Source organism: Pogona vitticeps, chromosome 3 (assembly GCF_051106095.1).
Source record: "Pogona vitticeps strain Pit_001003342236 chromosome 3, PviZW2.1, whole genome shotgun sequence".
Taxonomy (NCBI): domain Eukaryota; kingdom Metazoa; phylum Chordata; class Lepidosauria; order Squamata; family Agamidae; genus Pogona; species Pogona vitticeps.
In genome coordinates this window covers 84,186,248-84,207,661 of record NC_135785.1, presented here as the reverse complement: position 1 = coordinate 84,207,661, position 21,414 = coordinate 84,186,248, and the positions used below count along the sequence as shown (strand labels likewise).

At 41.1% G+C, this 21,414-nt stretch overlaps 1 long non-coding RNA gene across 1 annotated transcript; it reads right to left on the bottom strand.

The window, feature by feature from the left end:
• Window positions 1–1,537: 1,537 nt before the first annotated feature.
• LOC144588418 (uncharacterized) lies at window positions 1,538–21,168 on the bottom strand. The gene is made up of 3 exons (XR_013543980.1): window positions 18,448–21,168; window positions 8,633–8,737; window positions 1,538–7,860 (listed from the first exon to the last, which is right to left on the bottom strand). It is a non-coding gene; the product is annotated as an uncharacterized LOC144588418 (long non-coding RNA).
• Between the last annotated feature and the right edge of the window lie 246 nt (window positions 21,169–21,414).

The window sequence follows — 21,414 nt, the reverse complement described above, 5'->3', positions numbered from 1 at the left end:
GGGAGCATCAAAGGAGAAAGAGGCTGGCAGCTGACGCTCCGATGAAAGCCAAAGTATCTCCTGGAAACTCCAGTCACTGAGCCTTAGAGAGGGCGCAGACCAACTTTACCAGACACTATTTATTTTGCTTGCATCCGACTGAGCAAATGTTAGGCATCCAGGCAGGGGAGAAGGCATGACAGCATATTGGGAGAGTCAGATTTTAGAATCTTCTCGCTTTGCTTTTATGTAGCATCTAGCTACAGAGTCTACATTACACTTAGGGCCGAAAATGTGAGTGAATGTGCACATGCATCTCTCAACTTCTCATTCTCTTGAGGAACAGAAGGGAGGGGGGAATCCCAATTTTTCTTCCCTTAAGATCCCCCTTGTTCCAGATCTCATTGAACTGAAATCTCTCCAAAATTTCATGAGACTTCTTGATGGGGTTTCCTCCTTCCAAAACTCTCGCAAGACTTCTTGGCTGCTTCCACTGTTTCCTACACAAAAGAAAAACACTCAGTGTTTCCGTTTGCTTTGGAAATCAATTGTCTTTGGGATTTGGGGGGGTCTTTCTATTTGCGGGAGACAGCAGGGATATTCGCTCAACTTCATCTATAAATCCAGTGTTTTTTACCACAATTATTTGAGGTACCAGAGAGACCCTCTCAGCAAAAATTCCATTTGCTGGATCTTAGGGTTCTTCTTTTCTTTTTCTGGAGCAGAGGGGAAACAGTCTCAGGCTGCAACTAATACTGACAAACTGCATCACAGCAATTCGGCTTCGATGTGATTTGATTCGCAGCCTGTCTTACATTTCAGTTTTCTTATAGTGATTGCACAGGGGCTGCAGAGCCACTATCCACACTGGCTCCTTAATTCCAATGCCTGGGTATTCAGCTTCTTTGTTTACATTTGCTGTTATATTTGCTCTTTGTCTAGCACGACAAGAGTGACCACGATTAAAGGTGCTATCTCAAATAAATGGTGTGACTTAGAATGTCCTTCAGGAAGATATAATGACAGCTCTTTATCTCAAACAACTGTATGCCTAGATATTATGCCTTACTCTTGAAGCAAAACCCAGTTTTGTTTTCTGTTGTATTCTACTAGAACAATATAGGCTAAATTGTTTTTGAATTGAACCAGGAGCTTTCCTAAGAAGCCTGAGAAATCTTTTATGCTAGAGGGTCCTTGTTTGCTAGAGTGTGTTTACTTTTTATTTTTTAACCTGTTGACTACACAGCTATCTATACCAGTGGGACACACTTTCCACTTGACCCTGAAACCAAAGTTCGCAGCCAGGTTAAACACATCATCCTGCAAAACACAACCATTCTGATGGAATGCTGACTAATACATTGACTAACAGTTACACCCAGGCTTTTTAGAAGTCTCTTTTAATGCCAGGTCATATTTAGATATGGTTCGGTAAGTATGCAATGGGAGGGGGTGAATGAGGAGCATGGAATGTGGGTAAGAGTGCTTGTAGCGCTATGGGGCGGTATATAAGTCCAATAAATAAATAAATATATAAATAAGAATGGTTCTGAATGGCTGGGAGAGAAGCTGGATAAGGAGAGGGTGTGTGTGTGTTAGAGAGGTGAGTCTTGAGCCTGGATACAGAGGGGTTTGGTGTATAGATATCAAGAAGAGTGTGGTTTTGGAGTTTGGGGTTAGAGAGAGAAGTCTGAGAGAGAGAGATTGAGTGTGAGGTGGAGAGGTAATAAAGCATTGCAGTGAATGAATTTAAAGCTTAGGAATAAACATTTTTGAACACTGTTATTTTAATAAAACCTTACTAGTTCTATTTCAGCTGAGTGGTGCTGAGTTCAATACTTGAGGACTGGCTATGTGGAGAGTATTATAGAGGTCTGAGTGAAGGGTTATATACACACACATGCAGGAATAACTAGGTGTTGATGGCAGCAAAAGAGGAAGAAAGGAAACAAGTGAAAATTATTAAAGAAAATAGGTTTATTCCTATGGTGATTTAAAGATCTCATTACTTCAGCAGCCAAGTGACAAGACAAAAGGAGTTTTGACATTGATATCAGAGAGAAAAGATGTGACATCTATGTTTAAAAATTACAAAGTAGTGGCAAACTGGTATTTATTTGAGCAAAAATGCAATATTTGTACACAGTGGCTGAACTCTTGTTTCTGCAGCTCAAAGAAATGCAAGCAGTAAAGAATATCACACCCAACTGGAAGCAGTATTCACAAAACAGTTCTAGAGGTACAACAGGCAACACTCACAACTTGCAGTGTTTGATCTACTGTGCACTGCAAATTGCATGAACCATGCGAATGCCAAATCAATTGTAATGTGAACCACACAGAATGAACCATGTGACCAATGACATGCTGACAGCCAGGGGATAACACCTGTATATTTCTGCTGGTGTTATCTTTGCCCTGAGTAATGCCTGATGTTCAAGATGGATTCTGAAAAACAAGAGGCACTAGAGATCATATTGTGAACATACATTGGCTACTGGAGCATATCAAAGAATTTCACGATAAAATTTGTCTATGTGTTATTGTTGTTATTATAATGTGCCATCAAATAACTTCTGATTCTATGAATGAATGATCGCCAAAATGTCCGGTCCTTAACAACCCACCTCACCTCTTGCAAACTCAACCCTGTGATTTCCTTTAAGGAGTCAGTGTATCTTGCATTTGGTCTTCCTCTCTTTCTGCTGCCTTCAGTCTTTCGTAGCATTGTTCTCTTTTCCAAAGAATCCTCATGATGTGCCTAAAGTAGGACAGCCTCACTTTTAACATTTTTGCCTCCGGAGATGGTTCAGGCTTGATTTGCTCTAAGACTCACTTATTTGTCTTTCTGGCAATCCTGGGTATCTGCAAAGCTTTCCTCCAGCGCTACATTTTGAACAAATCTTCCCCCCTCCCCATCAACTTTCTTTAGTGTCCAGCTTTCACACCCATACAGTACATGATGATCAGGAATACAAGAATCTGGATCATCTATGCATTGTGCTGAGTGACTGGCCCAAGGTCGCCTAGTCAATTTCATGGCCAAATGGAGATTGGAACCTACGTCTCATGCACTCTTGTCCAACAGTCTAATCACTATACATACACACCACACTTACTGGCCCTTTTGGAGCCACATATCTAGGGCTGTGCTTTTACAGTTACTGATTTTATAAAGATTCTGTTTTCTTTAAGTAGGAGTGGAAAAAATTAGTTGGCATTGCTTCTCAAGGGAATCATTCTTGCAGAGAAGTAAGATGCATTCTGTGTAATTGTGGATAGCTCAGTGGTTTAGATATTTGGCTACGGAGCCAGAGGTTGGGAGCTCCGTTCTCCACTGTGCCTTGATGATCCACAGAGTCCCTTCCAGCTCTTCAGATCGATAATGGTAATAATGGCATAGGATCTGGAAAACTGGATTTTGCTGTTTGCCAAGTAGCACTCAGAAGAAGAAAGTAATTTAAGTTTTTACTTTATATCTCTTGATAGACTAAGGAAACCTTGGGGCTCACAGAGCATTGTTACATGAATGTGGGTGATGCCTTCCGTTATGGAACTTCTCTACTACTAGCATTTGGACACAGCATGACCAAAGTCGGAACACCCACAATGTCATCCAGCCTCTGGTAGGAGAGGAAGAACAGGAGGAAGATTCTATAAAGGGGGGGGGGTGTCATTCTTCTTCATAGTGTTTTTAGTCAAGTATTTGTTGGCCTGTATTTATTGTGGTCAGGCCACTACCTATGAGAATCAGGAAAGGAACGGCAGAAAGATTATGAAAGTGTTTGCCTTAATAAATCAACTTGCCTTTTGTTTTAAAGTCCATAATATTTCGACACATTTTGAGGATTAATGTTGGAGGGAACCCATCTTAGGTATTCTTTTCACAGTAGTAGTTGGTGTGACGATACTGATTGCCTTGCTCATTACTTTTGTGACTTTCCCTAGAGCTCAAATGGCAAGAATGTTCTCTATCAAGCCAGCTGTTCTTACCCTTTTATTTGAAATAATTACAATAAAAGCCTTAAAGGCTGTAAAAAGCTGGCTTGCACTGGAAGGTTGGCAGCACTCTGTTAACCTGAGCATTAAGAATGAAAAGAGTAGTGACATTTGAAACAGAAATGAGTCTGTGAAAATTAAGCTGTGCCGCTGGCAAACAAGGCGTATTTGGGCGGGCCGTGTGATTAGACATACCGATGGTGTATGTCACTGCAATGGCTGTGGATAGGCACATATAACATGCTCCCGGAGGCATAGCTTCTGGGTGTATGCCCCATAAGGTAATGCACCAGGAAAGGTGTTCTCCACTCTGTGAGACAAGCATGCTGTAAAAATTGCCTGGGGATAGGATCAAAACCACTGGAAAGAATGACTTGGAGATCAAGTGAGATTTGTTTTCACTTCCCCTTTTCCTCTTTGGTACAGGTATAAACACCCCATCTCACCCTATTAAGAATCGTTTTTTTTAAAGGAATTTCCTCATGAAATCTCTGAATGCCACCACCTTTTCTATGTAGATATGAAGGAGAGAGCAGGATCATATTCATTGTGTCCGTGCCCAAACTCCACATGTTCAGCTGAGGCCACATGTGTGTTCCTGATCATGTGGAGGGAACTTCGTACATGTTTAAACAACATAATAAGAAAGCTGTGTTGATGTACTCCTCATCATATGGATCTTCACACACCTACTATTAATCATATGGAAATAACCTTTCCATTCATTCCTAATCATGCAGAAAGAGCTTTGGACATGTCCAGTTTTCATGAATAGGCTTTACATAGACATTCAGCAAAACACATGGAGATCAGGGCTGGCATTAGTGAACACAATCCCACTCCCTCTTTACCCATTAATTCTAAGGTGGCAGACAATGAGTGATGAAAACACAGAAGTAAATTGCTTCTCTGTCTTTTATAGGAGACCTCTGTATTATCAAGTGGTCTTCTAATGTGCCTTTCAAAAAACATCTTGAGCACAAGCCAGGGTAGACAAAGTGACCTAGCAGGCCTCAGCCATTAAAGACACTTGTAGATAATGGTTGTGACATTAAACCATAATTACTTCCTTACTAGAAGCTGACTTAATTAAGGGAACATTAGCTCTAATGTGCAATTAGAAAATGGGATCCCCTTTTGTCAAATTGATATGTGGATAGATTCTGTACCACCAACTCCCTCTTGAAAATGGATCTCTTCCACAAGCTTTCAAATGCATGGGGTACAACTATGACTCTGGATAGTAGAAACAAAATGCAGCAGAAGAATTCTTGTACAAATTCCACCTGATATAATGATGGGGAATAGGATGACAGTATACTTACCTCTTGCTTGTGGGCTTCTCAGAGGTAAGTGGTTAGCCAGTGCATGAGTTGACCACTAGATAACCAAAGACTAGATATTCTTTGGTTTGATCCAGCAAGGCTCTTCTTATTGTTCTTGCCTCATATCATATATTAGCCAAGAGACTAATTAGTCAAGAAATCCAGGGGCATCCTGCATGCTCCAGGTACACTGATTTCTCCATTATTCCAATAAGGGCACATCTTTATTTTTGCGATGGATCAAAAATGCAATTGAATGGAGACCACTTAGTTCAATTGTCTAAACACAAATAAAGAGATGAACAAATGAGAAGGAAGAGGAATGGGAGTCTCGTTCATGCCCATCTATTCCATCTGTGGGGGAAGCAGGATCTGTCTTTTGCCCCACTTTCTGTTATTAGAAAGTTGAAGAAGCAGAAGCTGTCTTGGAAGATACAATTTATTTTTCCCAGAATGCTGTTTTATTCTGGGGTATTCTTGCTGGTGGGGTAGGGGCAAGAAGCTACCACTATCACCAGCCATTTTATTTTTGCACAGTGCCCCAGAATGATGCAGCATCTGGGTCATTTCATGAAAAGAAGTTGCAGATGCAGAGAATGGATGGAAACGTCAACACTTCCTATCACTGAGAGCAACAATTTTATAATTGTTTATAAAACAGCATCCATTCGTGAGAGGCAGGACAGGAAACATTTTAGGGAGAATATCAATGCCTTCACAAAACAACTGTTTTTTAAAAAAACAAAACGCCATCTTTCAATTAGTACAGCATAAATTAGCACGATGTAAAACAAATCAGGTGTTCAGTAACAAGCACATACGGAATCCCAAAATAAAGGAAACTTCTATGCACAATCCTAATATAGAGAGAATTGATGCAACTGGCGAATGTGTCAAAATAATCAGGCAACGTAAGGGTACAACATGTGAAGAGCACCCAACCATACTCTACTGCTCAGTGGCAACTCTCCAAAAATCCATGACAGTGTAAGGCCAGATAAAATACTTAAGAGGATTGTATGGAGTGGCCCTCAGCTTCTGAAGAGGCAGAGCTTCCTGTGTTTCTAAATGAGATCTCCAGACTCCAGACAGGACGAGGGGGTCCATCTATGAACCTGGCGATCATGCCTGTTCCTTTAAAACAGAGGTGGTCAACACAAACATGATATCTTTCAGAAACTTCTCATATTTTTCAGTCTGTGGTCCCCTTCAAATGTGACAGAGCCCCCCCCCCCAGGGGGGGCGTTTGGTCCCTGTTGACAAGGGCTGCTCTAGACTCTAGCCAGCATCGTCACTAATGAAGAATGCTGGTAGTCCAGAAGAATTTGAAGGGATGCACTTTGTGCATCCCTGTTTTACAAGTTCCACAGCGTGAGACTACAGGACCAGCTGCATTTCACTTTTTCTTTTGCTCTTTCTTGAATCCTTTCACCTCTTTTCACCTGTTTCAAACACGATCCTGAAATACTAAAGAAAATAAAAATCAGGTTCAAAAATAGAACTATTAATAAAATATCAAATGCCGCTGAAAGTCAATTTAATAACAGTATTCTGGATCTCTCTGCCAAGGTGGGCCAAGCTAACTCTATCTCTATTGCCCTCTTGCCAACAAGCAAAATTAGTTGCATTCAGAGTGGCATTTATTTGGAAACTGACTTTCTTGCTTAAGCAGGCTTTCACCTGTGGGTCTTTCCTTTCTCTTGATGTGTTCTTGTTTATCAAATCAGGCATGATGTGCTGTGTTTAAAACAGTACTTCAGCACTGTACGAGCCAGTGCTTCTCAAACTGGGATCGCCAGATGTTCTTGGACTACAACTCCCAGAAGCCTTCACCACTTGCTGTGCTGGCCAGGATTTCTGGAAGTTGCAGTCCAAAAACATCTGGGGACCCAAGTTTAAGAACCATTGGTTTAAACAGTACAATGCTGAAGCTGAGCCATGTTGGATGCAAATATACTGTATAAGCTGCACAAGCTAATTATACGAACTCTGAAATACAGAGGCAGGGAATACTTTTACTAAGATTAAATGTCATTCCACAAGAGCACGCAAGCTTTTGAGCTCTCTCAAACTCTTCATCAGGGCAGACAGTAAAAAACTGGAAGAGAACATTTGGCAGGATGTTTTAAGCTATTGTGGTCTACAATTAAATTTGGTCCTCAGATGGAAAATGCCAGCTTGATAGATCATTCTTTCTTTATTTGTATCCAAGTGTTGCACAATCCAAAATCATGGACAAACATGAAATATAGGCAGAATAAAAAATCAATTAACATGTCAAGACAATCAGATTATTTTTGACCAGAAGCAGTCAGAGTTTCAGATGTGTGCAGAAACTTTTCCTTAACTTGAGCTGCAGTCCAGGGGGTCAGCATCCATGAAGTGGGTGGGTTTGGTGCTGTTCCAGTGCAATACTTCTGGAAGGATTTGCTGGCTGCACGCCATTGCCCATGGGACACTCAAGTGTGCTCACAATGCTTTTCTACTCTTTGGAGAGGTTCCTTCTATGTCCCCCAGTGGGATAAGTCATTGATGGATAGGCAGATATCACAAGGACCTGAAACCATTTGATAATTCCAGTTGGAGTAGCCCCACAAAATCAGTGAGATTAACAGAAGTAAGTTGAGTTACTAATTAGCAAATAGGTTGAACTGAACATGGTGTTTAGCAAAGCCTTTTGGGATGAAGGTTTTGTTTGCTTATTTATTTATTTATTTATTTATTTATTTATTTATTTATTTATTTATTTATTTATTTATTTATTTATTTATTTATTTCCTGCCTATCTAGTCTATTAAGACCACTCTTGTTTGCTTGTTTGTTTGCTGGCTGCCTTTCTCCTCATAAGGAGACTCAAGGCGGCTCGCAATATAAAAAAATAGAATTAAAAACACAGGAAGTTATACATTAAAAACAATTCAATTATATGACTGATTTAAAAAAACACTGAATGATTAAAAACATGTAAAATGTTAAAAACTATTTTAACTAAGAAATAGCATTCAGGAACTCAGTTATGATTGTTAAAACCCTGCCTGAAAAGGTAGGTCTTCAGCTGTTGCCAGAAGGATAAAAGGCAGGATGTCAACTTCCAGGGGAAGAGCAATCCATAAGCTGGGAGCAACCACAGAGAAGACCCTTTCTCGTGTTCTTATCAACTGCTGGCAATGGCACTGAGATGATATTAGGTGCTAAGAAGGCTCATACAGTTCTTCAGGTAGCCTGGACCCAAGACATATAGGGCTTTATAGGTAATGACTAGAGATTGAGATAACCACAGGTGGAGATAACAAGGGTCCACCCCTTTGGGGGCCAGATTGTCCACTCACCCTTTCGCTGCTGCCTCAGGCTTCGCGCTCCCTAGCAGGGAGTTACGTGCTTCCTATAAATGGCCCCATTACATATACTGTACGTAAATCTATTCATCAGACACTCTAAAATCAAAACAAACAAATAAAAGGAATTCAGCATTACTCTTTCTTTGGCAGCAGAATATGTCCTAATAACACTACAAATAACAAGCTACCAAGCTCTCTGGTTTGTTTAGATTGTCTGTGGCATACTTACATATGTTATTCTGATTTAGACAATCACTACCAGCTCCTTGCTTTGTCACACTTCCCCATCGAGATGTGTTATGCCTCGACAAATGGAACATGTAACATTTTGCAGCCCGCAGCCATATTTCTCTACATCAGTTGCAGCATCTGTCAAATATTTTGAAACAGATGTCAAAAAGAAGCATCCTGATTGCTTTGCATTGCACAGATCCTTCTGCCGCCACTTTGTCGAGTCAGAAGGAGACATCAAGTGAATGGGTATTTCCAGTAAGAGAAATCAGTGACTAACTAAAATAAAATATGTTCCTATAAACTTCCCTATTTTGCACCTGCTAGATTTGGGATTGCATGTTGTAGCTTTCACTACCCCTCTGCTGCCCACTTGCCATCTAAAGACTCTTTTGAATACAGCTTTATTACAACAAACGAGTATTGGATAACATCAGTTATTTTGTAAAAGCAATTAGTTGTAGTTACAATTTCAAACTCCCAAAGTCATTATAGTGGCAATATTTTAAATTGTGTGAACTTTAACGTTGTGAGCTGCTTTGGGTCCCTTGTTGGGAGAAATGTGGCATATCATGATGATGATGATGATAATTAATAAATAATTATTAATAATGAAGGTTTTAGAAAAGACCATCAAATGTAAAGACATATAATGGGAAACATATGCCAAGATCATCCCTACTATTATATGCCTGATTACTATGTAAGGATCCGAAAATTAGACAGCGAGGAATTTATTTATTTATTTAATTTTAAATATTTTATCCTGCCTTTCTCCTTAAAAAGAACCCAGGCAGGAAAAAAAGGAAAGTGGGGGGAAAAGAATGAAAATGAAAACTAGAAAAGCAGACTTAATGACCATTAACTTGTTATTAGCTCGCTAGATAGCTCAATCAGTTAGGAATCTGGCTGCAGAGCCAGAGGCTGGGAATTTGATTCCCCACTGTGCCTCCTGTGAGCAGAGCCAGCCTGTGTGCCTTTGGCAAACTGTACAGTCCCAGGAAGCCCCCCCAGAAGAAGGGAATGGTGAACCACCTCTGGATAGTCTGGGCAGGACACACAACAATGGGCTCAAGTTAAAGGAAGCCAGATTTTGGTTGAATATCAGGAAAAACTTCCTGTTAGAGCAGTAAGACAGTGGAACCAGTTACCTCGGGAATTGGTGAGTGCTTCAACACTGGAGGCATTCAAGAAAAACTTGGATCATCACCTGGCAGATACAGTGGTGCCTCACTTTATGATTGCCCTGCATTACGACGAATCCGCTTTCCAATGATCTTTTTGCGATCGCAAAACGATGGTCTAAATAGGGGAATTTCGCTTTGCGCTGATCGGTTCCCTGCTTCGGGAACTGATTCTTCGCAAAACGATGATTTTTCAACAGCTTATCGGCAGTTTCAAAATGGCCACCGGGTAAATAAAATGGCTCCCCGCTGTTTAGGGACGGATTCCTCACTATACAGGCAGTGAAAATGGCCACCATATGGAGGATCTTCGCTGGACGGTGAGTTTTAAGCCCATTGGAACGCATTGAAAGGTTTTCAATGCGTTTCGATGGACTTTTTATTTTCGCTTTACGATGTTTTTGCTTAACGGCGATTTATCGGATTATCGCCGTTAAGCTAGGTACCACTGTATGCTTTGATTGTATTCCTGCATTTAGCAAGGGGTTGGACTTGAAGGCCTTGTAGGCCCCTTCCAACTTCACTTTTCTATGATTTTATGATACCATCCCAAAGTACCTAAAGCACTCTCTGGACAGTTTACAGTTTAATTACGCAGGCTACACATTGCCCCACCCCCAGCAAGCTGGGTACTCATTTTGCCAATCTCAGAATATGATTCTAGTCTCAACCTGGCAAACCCTGAAAAGGCTGACAGTAACACAGACTTGATGGCACACAATTATTATTTTAACTTGTTATTAGTAATTAGTTATTTCCAAGCCTTGCTTGAAACAACTTCAAGATGCTCTAACATTGAAGTTACATATAAGTGCATAGGCTGAATCTGGTCAGCCAAGTGATCTTACTTGTCATGCACCTCAAAGGTATAATTAAAGCATGGTCACATGCTGATGGCAATTATATTGCTTTCATTTATTAAGGGATTCCATGTTTCTGTATCAATTCCACACTGGCCCAAGAACATTCTAATACATGTGCTTTGTGAAGTTCTTAATACACACTTCCTTTGTCATAGACTCTGATCAGAAATTGAGAAAGTCATTTTTGGGGGACTACAGATCAAGGATGTTGAAATTTTTGAGAGTTTCCACACAGTGGATCAATAAAAAACCACACAGATCTTGAATGGTATTCTCGCTTGATATTTGCACATTTGAGATGGCCATGAATCACTGTATGGCGGTTCAGCCCAGTTTAGCGTGGTGCCCACGCAGGAGTTCTGCAGGTGCTGCACACTCCCCTTTCCCACCTCCTCTGCACACTTGTCCATTCCCCAGACGAAATGCACTTCCTTCCCTCCCTCCTCAGTGCAACTGCCCACTCACCAGGGATGCAGACTCAGGTCACAGGATTTGCTGTCAAGTAGGACCTAAATTGCACCAGTGACTCAACTTGGGCTCCCCCCCCCAATGACTCGGACTCAATTTGTGACTCCGAACCCACCCAGCCCTCCCTTTCTTTGGGGGGGGAGATTGTTTTTAATAGGGACTTGGACTTTGGGCTTGGGAATTAGGACTTCGTACCAAAAACTAGGACTCAGACTTGCAACTTGGATGTAAAGATTTGCCTAAACCCTGCCACTCATTAATTGTAGCACACACTTCTCTCCTGTGTGTCCTCCAATGGCTACTCCCTCAGATGAGGAGGTGGGACAGGGAAGCCCACAGCCCTGCCTTTGAATGGGCAGCCAAGGGAGGAGAGCAGAAGAGAGGTGCATGGTGTGATAAGTGAGAGGGCAATCATGCTGAGGAGGCAAGGAAGGGAAGCTGTGAGTGAGCAGAGGAGGCAGGAGAGGGGGAGTGTGTGGCACCTATAGAACACCTGTGTGGCCACCACACCAAACTGGGTCGAATTGCCAAATTGCAGTTCATGCCCAGCGCTAAAACACATTTAGGTGTGTACCAGCAGTTGAAAGAATAATCATATAGTCATAATAAATGTTGAGAACATATACTGCAAAACATGTTGAAGAATAAATGAATTGAACTTGAACATTTGACTTGGTAGAGATATGCTTAGTGCTTGACAGACTTCTTATAACAGTTTCATAACAGATATACTACCAGCAAATAGCTCTAATCTGAATACCTACATATCAACAGAACTATTAACAGACAAGTTATCAGACCAACAGACAAGCTTCATCCTAACTGCCACTCCCTCTTATACCTGACAGTTAACCCTCTAAGATCCTGTTGGCTGAAGCTAGACAAAATCTGATTAGTTAAACATATTATCTTATGCAAATACATCTCATTCATTCTAATTATATATTCTAACAATGAAATCTTGCAGCCAGGAGGATCAGCCTATCTTTGATGACCTTAAAATGCCTCCATGGTGTTGTACAAGTGAAAAGTTAAAACAATCGGTAAGCAGCACATACAAAACAAGCTAGACAATGCAAAAGAACACAGTGCACCAGGGAGTGCTCAGAGAGGAGCTGGATTGCCTTCTGATTTTTCCAGCCTTTGTGACTCAGTATAAAGTGTATGCAGCAAACCCACACAATGGCATTCCTGCTTGTATAACCAAGATTGTTCAAAGATGAACTTTGTGTGGAGGTATCTGACATAGGTAATTTTATTACTTTCCGTAATTCTTGTCAGATTAAATAAAATAATTGGCAGATCGTGGGAAAGTAAAGTTTTTTTTTTTACTATGGTTTCCATACTTCCCTAGTCAGTACGTATGGCCATTGGATGATTTTTGACAGCTGTGGTCCCAAAGAATAACACACCCCAACCAAGCTCTAAGATTAGAGTAATTTTGAGTAATTTTGTTTCCCATTGAAATCCTTCTTTTTCCTTGGCCTGTTCTTCTTGATATATGTTTGAAAAACAATCAGTGATGACAAGTTTCCAGTTCTTAGTTCGACTGCTGTCCTTTTGTTGGGGGTTAAAATGGCCGACCTTTATCTGAGTGTGTGAGTATCTGTGCCTAACTTTAACTAAAAGTATGCTTTTGTGCTCCTTTAACTTGGCACAATTTAGCATGTAGATTTATGTTTACCTGAGCCCTTGGGACAGAATGGGAATAAGCAATGGCTAGAATCTTGTTGAGTAGCTACTCTTGCATAACTCAATGTTAGCTGTAAGAACAACAAGGAGGGAGTGATATTTAAGAAGTACTTCTGCAGGAACATTGTGTAATTGGTCATGATGGAAACAATTCAACTGATTGCATAATTCATTTGGACAATCTTTGTTGCCTAGACATAATGCCCAGCAAACGTACACCTGCATAATTTTCTGTTACAAACAGGATTCCAGCCAATATTTTAGAATCGTGTTTAAGAGATGATAAGTGGGGTGTGATAGTCACATTCTCACAATTGTTTTGCGAGAAGGCTTTCCATATAATCAGCCAATGAGCAAAACCACCAACAGTTTAACAGTAGCTCATGGGTATGGCAACCAAAGGTGCCAGTTAAATGTTTCATTTTTGGACATGTTTAATCCTTGCACAGCTGCCTGCAAACAAAACATTTAAAATACAGCAATGACTACGAACGTGGGGATTATGGAATCTGTAATCACAAAAAGAGAAATTTCCGAGTTCTGATATCATGTGTGCATCTCCTGTTTTGGCAGGGCTGGGCTCAATGACTCTTGGGGCTCTACAGTTTGACGATTTTATGAGTTTCTGGTTGTATGGCCTTCCAGAAAATTGATTCCATTTTATCTTACAGGCTTGTACAAGGTTAGCTGGGAGTCTGGTTAGGAGCTGCTTCGAGGAAAGGAAAGCAGGTGAAAACAATAGGATTTGGAGCGACCACAAAGCATTAGAGGCTTCTGCTCGTTGTTGGGGAGAAACTTATGGCTAACATGAATACTTTAATAATACTTTACCTACTGTACAGTAGGTTTGGTTGAGAGGGTGGCCCAAGAACCCCAAGAAAGCTTTTGATATTCAAATGTATATCAAAAGGGACTTTCATTTGTATATCAGTCTCAGAGACATTTCATTACCTACTTCATTACTATGACAGTGGATCAATTCTTTTTGTGAAACATTGGGAAGATTCAGAGAATCCATCTCAAGAGGAGCTAATATCAAATATCCTGGATACGGCGGACATAGATAAACTATTAGAATGGCTAGACTCAACAAGAAAGATAAAGTATGAAGATTGTTGCCATAAATTCTATGATTGGCTGAGAAACAGAAGGCAAATTAATGTTTTATATTATATTTGAAAGCCTAAGAATAATTTAGAAATAGAATATGTATTATAAATTAGTTACACCAGAAACTTTTGTATCTTTGAAATGTTGTAGATAAGAAAACTGTAAAATGTTCATGTTGATTTACAACCCGTGCTCAATCCCATGTCCCCTATCCCTACACCTAACCTATAAAATAAAATAAAATAAGAAAACCTCTAAAAAAAGAAAGAAAGAAAGCTTTTAATGAAGCCAACATTCACACTTTGATCTTTCTCTTCCGCTTCCAGCATAAACACTAATCACTATACTCTATTGGTTCCCTAACATCAGTGGTTACTTTATAGAATGTGTCAAGGTTGAAATGTGTTGGTAGAAAAGCAATGCAAACATTAAAGTGCTCAACTTCCATAATAAACATGAGGCTGCTCAATAATAATTTGTCTAATATGCAGATCAGGCTACTTAGATTTGTAGAATTGGAAAATGACAACCCTAATCTTAGTTGGGACTAATGTTTTTATTCAAACCATGGATGCTGAGAGTTATGGTGCCACTGATGTCAGCAAAATCTTTCTCCGTTTCACCTGGAACACATCACTTCAGAACAACCAGTGTATCAAGACTCAACTAACTCCAAAGCTGATTACTTCTCTGTGATGGGAAACAATTACAGCTCCTCGACTCACTAGTGTCGGCTCAGAACTCTCGTTATTAATATTTATAAGGTGAAAATACAAGAACATAAACATTGGGAACAGGGAGGGAGATAGCACTGCATTACTTCCAGGTCTGCTGACATGTGAAAACTATATTCAGAATGATATAAATGTATTCAGATTTAACCACATTAGCAAAACAACACACTTGATTAGAGATGAGTGATGGGCTGGACATTTTGCACAGGCTTTTCTGATGTTAATTTCAGGGAGAGTGAGATGAGATTTGCTACTGCAATGCCTATCAGCAAAAATCTAAAGATTCATGTACAGCTATGCCAGCACTCGACCAGTTAGACCCCTTTGAGCAATAGAGCAACATACATGCTATGGCGTAGGTTTGACCTTGAGCCGAAGAGAATGGGATGCTGCCAATCTGGCAACCTTCAGGATTAAAGACATGTCATTTAGACATGCTCAGGTGCACCTTTGTCGTTTTCATTATCTTAGTCACTACCGGAATTCACATAAGCCTATAAATCACAATAGAACATATTTTCTGCCTGCTTCTCTCTCTCTCTCTCTCTCTCTCTCTTTCTGTCAAGCACACAGCTTTTTACAATAGTTGTGTAAGGTTCCCACCATGAACATCAGAAGGTTCCACTTCTGTGGCCTGCTCCTGGGCTGCAGACTTTGGCCTTGAAACTTCAGAGAACCGGATGCTGCTGAATGGGCAACCCCGCAAACACAAAACAGTGCTGTGCACAGAAGAGAACGCCTTCTACCACCAAGATCTACCCGTGTCACTCGCGCGAGCCAGGAGGTGAGGCTGAGGAGCCTAACGCCGAGGGAGGCCCGGAAGGAAAAGACAAGAAATCGGGCCTTCTCGGCGGTGGCTCCTCGCCTCTGGAACAACCTTTCCCCTGATATTCGCGTGGCCCCCTCGCTCGGTATTTTCAAAAAGCAATTAAAAACATTGATGTTTCGGCAGGCCTTCCCTCCTAGTTAATTCCTGATCCCCTTCTCTTTTCTTTCCTAATGTTTTAACCCAATTGTTGAAAGTTTTCTTTTATGTAATTCTGTTGTTTTTATTGTGGTATCCCATGTTGTAAGCCGCCTAGAGTGGTCTATCGACTAGATAGGCGGGATATAAATAAAATAAATAAATAAAATAAATAAATAAGAGAGATGGTGAAGAGATGTTCTTGCCTGCAATTCTAGCTTTTTCTCTCTCTCATCACTGTGAACAGACATGGGAAAACTTTCCAACCAACAGCCACTGGGCCAGAGTGTATCATTTAAGTCCTGCATAGGTCTAGAATATGTTTGTGAGTTGCTGAATCAGAGACTTATGAGCAAGATTGGCATCTGGGACAAGCACTTCCTACCCTTCCTGCTTTTAGGATCCTCTTGTTCTTTCCTGCAGCATGCTGCTGCTGCAGCTACAATCTTCTCCTCCTTCTTGGGAACAGGATGGGATGCAGGTTCTGCACACCACAGCTGTGGAAGTCCTCTCATTGTCTGGGCAGGGCAGGCAATGACGTGGGCATGGCACCATTATATCCTTTTCTCATTATATCCTTTTCTCTTTCTTTGAAAGCATCAACTGTTTCTTCCTTTGGAATGTGTGGGGGGATACCATGTTGGGACAATGCCGGAGGGGTGTCAGCTTCCTGCTTCAAGCAGCAGGTAACTTCACTGAAAGTGGATAGTGCTGGCAAGGTTTGCCGTTCATTCTTCAGTCAATGCACTTCTAAATCTGGCATCCTCTGAATGTAGGTGCCATGGGTCAAAGCCCCACTTGACGTACCCAAGTTGTAGCTCTAGTCTATGCTAATAATGCTGGTAAACCTCTTCTGAACTCTGAGATGAATTAGAAAATCCCCAGCACAGATGTTTGTATGTACAGTGGGGTCTTGACTTAAGAACGGCTCGAGTTAAGAACATTTTGACTTAAGAACCACTCTCATAGGAAAATATTGACTTGACTTACATACTTAGATTTGAGTTAAGAACTGAAAAAAAAACACGTGGGAGGCAAGGAAAGTGCAAAATTTGAACTTCCAGTTAACTGTTGGCCAGTGAAAAGGGTGCCTGTCTGCTTCTTCACTCCTCCCAGTGTTTAGAGAGTGGATTGGGAGACAGTCTTCGGACTGCCTGGTACTGTACTGCCTGGACTGTCTTTTCCCTGCCTTCCCTGAACCTTTCTTGACCTAAGAAAAAAAGAAACAAAATATCCCCCTCCAGTGGTTGAAGGTTGAATAGCAGCTTCCCATTAGTTTCCATGGACGGAAAAGAGCAGATACAGATCAAATGGTTTTCAGTGCATTCCTATGGGAAATGCAGATTTGACCTGAGAACTTTTTGACTTGAGAACCGCCTTCCAATACGGATTAAGTTCTCAAGTCAAGACCCCACTGTACCAGTGCCCTGCAGACTGTGGCTGGATTCAAGGTGTTTGAGATGAATCCCTCAAGATTAAGCCCTTGATACATCTTTCCTCAGGTTTGCTTATTTAGAGGGGTCAATGTCCTCAGCATTTCAACTGTCCATTGTAATCTCCTATGTTAAATTCTGCCCTGTATTCTAACCATATTTATGTTAAATCTGAAAATATTGGCATACAAGAATATTCACATTCTTGATTTACCCCAGGAAAGCTGTGCAGGAGCAATCCACACAGTGCCATGAATAGAACATTTCCTGATGTTAAAGGGTTTGGGTAAGCCCAGACTTTGTAGAAGTTCTGGGTATGTAATCTCTGTGTGTACCATGAAGTTTCCAAATTTAAGGAGTTATGGCAGAGGAGATACCTGGAATGTAGTTTATCTAGGGCTTTCTAAAATCACCAATTCTATCAAAGTGTCTATAAAAAATTAAACAGAGGCAAGTAATTGATCTAGAAAAGCTTTGGAAAATACATCAGATTTATCTTTGTTTCAGTGACTGGATTCTTGGCAGTATTTATTTTTTAAAAGACCATCAATTAAAGATAGTGCCTTAGATGGCCAAAGCAGGATAGGAGCATTACATTGCATTTTTCAGGTGAAATGTCTCCCTTTCTCCCAGGCTGCACCTGGCCTGAGGGTGTGCATAACTAATATGGAGATTATAATGCAGCTTTCTCTGTTCTCTCCCTCCTTTCCTTCCTTTCCTTTCCTTTCCTTTCCTTCCTGTTGCAGAGTTTTGTGTTTCTGGTAAAATTCCTTTTGCTATTCAGTAGAAGTAGCGAAAGCCATAGAGTAGAATTGCTACAAATTCCCCAGAGTCCACCCCTTTCCCCTTAACTGGCACTTAAAGTCTGAATACTCTGAGACATTTGTAAGAGAAAGAAGTTTAAAAACATTTCTTTACTTACAATTGCTTGAAATTACAGACTTGTGTATGCTGCTTTCTTTCTGTACACATACAGTACTTAGAAACCAAATGAATAGAGCAACAGGAAACAACTGTCACTGACTGAAGAAAGAGGGGGAAATAAAACTCAGCAGAGAAGTGAGGCTATTCTTGAATTCAAAGGCTGGAGAGAAAGACTGATTAGTTCTGGATAGATATATAATCACCTGAGCTTAGAAAAGTCCCTCTCAATAAAACAAACTACAGACAGCAAGGAGGCTGCAAATAAATCTTCCACACTTCCTTCTTTCCCATTCACTGCCATCACTGTCTCTGCATAACAGAAAAAGAGAGAAGTCATTTTTCATACTAAAGAATGAGATTCAGAATCAGAACCACCACATTTTTTTTCCTGAGGAAACTCAATGAGATTTATTTCTAAGCAGGTAAGGTTACTATTGCACATCTTTGCCACTGAATGTTGTATTGACATCTATTGCTTTTAATTTTTAAAGAGCCAAAATCCATAGCAGAGCAATCCCTTTATTAGTTGCCTACTAAAGGAATTACTCAGTGATGGATTTTGTAATTTTTCTTATGACCAAGACAGTTTTTAATGAAAACAAAAATAAAGATGGTCAGTATGGTCCCCTACAAATGTCTCACATTCAAGTGCTACTGAACAACTCTATATGTACTCTCACCAATTACCCAGTTGCATAGTCTTTGTTGCCTGTTACTGCAGGGGGACACGTTAAACCCGGATGGTCCAAACACCAGATGTGACCTTCTGAAACCCACTGTGGGCCACCCAAAATGCGGCAGGAATTAGTGCTGCAGAAAACATATTCAGTTTTCCTGGTTTGCCCCTGAAATTCAGCACCAAACCACTAAAACTGATTTAAAGCAAACATTATTTTCCCTCTTTCCCTTTGAAATTCAGTGGCAAGCTATTTAAAACAAGCATTTTGACACCGTAATTAGCAAACAACTGCAAGCAAAATAAATGTGATTTTTCTCAGGATGCTGCCCAATTCAGCAACCTGGTTTGCTAACCAATTATAGCAGTTCAGGTTTGGGAGAGCTGTTTTGTTTGTTTGTTACATTAATATCCCACTTTTCCTCTAGTGAAGTCAAGACACCATATTTGGGGTTCCTCACCCTGCTCAATTGTCACAATGGCCTGGTGAGGTAGGTTGAAAGACTGGGAATGGCCCAAAACACCAACATCACAGCTAGCTTCATAGCTAAGTAGGAATTTGAACCCATGTCCCCTGAACTTGGGAGGCTGAGGGGAGCAGGAAGACAGTCCGGAGGCTACATGTTGTTCCCCCTTGCTTTAAATATGGGAAGCCACTTTCTTTCATCTGAACCAATGTAACAGTTTTTTATTCCATCTTTCTTCATGATAAAAGTCTGCTCACTGACATTTCTTGTTCTTCCCATCTTTCACCTTATTCATCTTTAAACAATCTAGCCCCACTTATCATTTCTGCAGGAATTTCTTGACTAGGAAAGATGACACATAATGAAGTAGATTAACATCAGTTACCAGAGTGATGTTCATTTTATCCTCAAGGGTTAATAGTTCCTTCTGAAATATCAACTCATCCTGTGCTGGATATAAGAAATGGGGGGGGGGGGGGGCTTCTCTTTTTTCTCTTGCACTCAGAAGTAGACGGTCTCTGAATATGGAGGCAATCTTGCAGAGAGGAAATATGAGTGTACTGCTTCCCTGTATGCCCAGAGATAGTAGTAGATTTCTTTCTTGTAGCCAGAGGCTTTGCCTCCAGAGACAAAGATTCTGTTTGGCTGTCTTGGGAAATAGACTTGAACAGTCTTTCAGAATGTCATTATTTCATCAGCAGCAAAAGTCCATCAACGTTCATTCTTGGCGCACTATAAAAGAGACCTATGGCCACCCTGCCTCTGCTGGTGGTTGGAACTGACCACAAAGAGACTTTGGGCTCAATCAGATGTGCATTTGTCCCACTATTGTTGTTGTGGTTTTTTTGAGGTGTAGGGTTGGGTTGGTTCATTCTTTTTTTCTGGAGATCAGGCAATCTGATTGCTAGAAGGCACCAATCTGTCCCCAAAAAGATTAAAACAACACATTCGCAATTTCAGTTTAGTACTCTTCTTTACAAGACAGATGAGATTTGAAAGGGCAGATCAATACTTATTTTATTTTATTTATAAGATTTATATACCACCCATCTAGAACGTGCCTACTCTGGGCGGTTTACATATAACATAAAAATAAACTGAGATAAAATCCAAATTAATCACAAAGTCCAACATGGGAAAAGGAAAAAGAAGAAAAAGAAGAAAGAGAGAAAAAAGGAAAAGGAAGATAGACTAGGTAATGGCTGTAGGGAAGGCCTGCCTGTCTAGCCATGTTTTCAAGCTAGTCTTGAAGGCCCTCAGTGAGGGAGACAGGTAGATCTCTACAGGTGAGTTGTTCCAGAGGCAAGGATAGGGTTGCCAGACGTCAGGTAAAAGGAGGAATGTCTTCCTTTTTAGCCTAATGTCCTCCATCTGTCAGGCAAAGATGAAAGCTTTAAAATGTTAGGCTTTTGTATATTTTATGTTATAATTTTGGATGTGAGGGGGAGAGGTGGAAGGACCCCCTCCCCCTGTCTTTCCCTGCCCCCCGTTGCCTGCCACCAGCGCTAGAGCGTGGCCCTCGCCCCCTCCCACGGCAGCTTCTCGGCGATCTGCCATGCCCACCCAGCCCACGTGGAGCCCAGAAAGGCAGCGCGAGCAGAGTGCCGCCTGCCAAGCCAGGCAGAAGCAAGCAGCGCCCGAGCGCATCGATGGGAAGGTGAGTGCCCAGACTGTGTGTGTTCAAAGTCCCTTTCAGGGACTCTAACTCCCACACTCCCCAGCCTTGAACGTATGCCTTGGGGGAGGGGAGGCTGCCTCATTCGGTTTTGCCCGGCGCTGCTCTCCCCCTGCCTGCACCGGACCCTTGTTTGGGCATCCAGATTAGCAAGGTTGCCTCTGTGCCAGTGCAGAGTGCAAGTGCCTGGGGGATCCTTCAGCCGGGCCGGGGTAGGTTCAGGTACAATTGGCTGTTTAAATAATATTTTTTGGTATTTTGAAAAAAAAGCTTCAATTGAATTTATTTTTATTTTTTAACACGACTGTTCTTGGTCAGTTCACTAAGAGACATTTATTGGCAGCTATTGTAA